The sequence below is a fragment of the Amphimedon queenslandica genome, unplaced genomic scaffold (assembly GCF_000090795.2).
Source record: "Amphimedon queenslandica unplaced genomic scaffold, v1.1 AMPQUscaffold_5873_Cont22165, whole genome shotgun sequence".
NCBI lineage: Eukaryota > Metazoa > Porifera > Demospongiae > Haplosclerida > Niphatidae > Amphimedon > Amphimedon queenslandica.
In genome coordinates this window covers 1-1,761 of record NW_003553832.1, presented here as the reverse complement: position 1 = coordinate 1,761, position 1,761 = coordinate 1, and the positions used below count along the sequence as shown (strand labels likewise).

The 1,761-nt window shown below is 33.4% G+C and overlaps 1 long non-coding RNA gene across 1 annotated transcript; it reads left to right on the top strand.

Annotated features, from left to right (window-relative positions):
- The first annotated feature begins 350 nt into the window (after window positions 1–350).
- On the top strand, window positions 351–1,689 carry LOC109592240 (uncharacterized). Its single transcript, XR_002190247.1, has 4 exons — window positions 351–991; window positions 1,139–1,249; window positions 1,303–1,398; window positions 1,458–1,689. It is a non-coding gene; the product is annotated as an uncharacterized LOC109592240 (long non-coding RNA).
- Window positions 1,690–1,761: the final 72 nt, after the last annotated feature.

Sequence of the window (1,761 nt, the reverse complement as noted above, 5' to 3'; positions counted from 1 at the left end):
TAACAAACTCATGCTTCATGGATTCTAACCTTAACTAGTATCATTCGATATGCAAATGGAAACTCTTTCATATGATTATAAAGATATCGCATTTTACTCTAGCTTGTTTTCAAAAAGGGATTATAATGACAAAAAATACATTTTATGGTTTTAAAAGTGCCATAACATTAACATGGTAAAATTATCTGTACAATAGAAAACAGAATTATAAAGAGGAAACATTAGGCTTCTTGATGCATTAATTTCACTTGCATAAGAACACTTGTTTGCGAGATATTGCTCCTAAAAGAAAGAAAATCAAGGGTAAATTGTGACAAAAAATTTCAACGAGCCTCTGTCAGCCTAGCAGCAATACAAATGAATGGAGGTTGGGCTACGCCCACGCTTCCGTTTCCAATCCCTTTCATTTACTCTATTATCTATGCTTTAATTTCTTGACAGGAGACACGCCTACTATAGGCGGGGTTGATCATGATGATCTATAATGACGTGAAGATATGCCATAGATGTATCAATATCTGTACAAACTATCATTTTAGTATGTATAATGGTGCATCCATATATGTATGTATATCTATAGCATGTATCCAATGGCAGAGAAAGCTGTCTATATAATACTTATATGTTTTGGCACTGTTCACACCCCATAGTATCGGCCTTTAAAGATATGCAATACATATTTTAAAGTAATAATAGCATGGAACTAACCACATTCGTTCATGATTAATCTATGATTATCCAAAACACAACTTGACAACAATGATGTATCATCGTTGATTAAGTAGTAGCACAAGTTCCCAATATCATGAAGTGAGGGATTATTGTGCAGTCGTATACCACCACTCACTGTCTCCAATGATGAAAGATCAATACTGACTAGACTTGTGTCAGATATTATAATAGAATGATTAAAGTATTCACTCAACCCCTGGCAAGATTGAGTTGATAATACTTGAACGGAGTTAGTTCCCACAGCTTTCAGGTTTGATAGGTAAGGAAAAGTTCTGTCACTAAAACCGCTAATATCTAAGGAGCCACGTATCTCAATAATGTCTTTAAGAACATTCAAAATTGAATTACTGAGATGAGAATGTCACTAAGCAATTTTATAATTTAATCACTGACTTTGTACCAATAGGTATGCTCCCAATTCTCAATGATGTGGTAATTATCATGCACCCAGCATATGCTCCAGCATTACTATAATCAAAAATACCACCCACACATTCTATAATCAAAAGTATAAAAAGTAAGCATAATTATAAATAAAAAACATGCCTTGAAAACAAACTTTGTCACAAGGAATGCATTTCATTGTTCCACGACTTGTGGGTACAGATGTATAATTTGCTGGACAACTTTCAACACAAATTGTACCAAACTCAAAGAGCATATCTGGTAACAATGCATTGTGTAATTTAAATGCTGGTATTTTATTCTACTCTCTACCTGGGCAGCTGCTGAGACATAGTGGTTTAGCTTCAAACTTCAGGTCAGAATTAGACCTATTAACAACATTGGGAAGTTCTTGAATGAGACATTCTTCAAGGCATACACCATCATCTAAAACATTTTTACAAGCCTATCAAAGTCAACAGAGATTGCAATAACTGATATCTGATCATAATTACTGTGATGCTTTTTTCCAAAGTTTATTTAGTCATAAAATGTTAGGCATCATAAATTCAACAACATAACATGAATGCTGTTTTTAATAAGATCAGTTAAATAATGAACGGATACATTGTACAAACTCTTTAA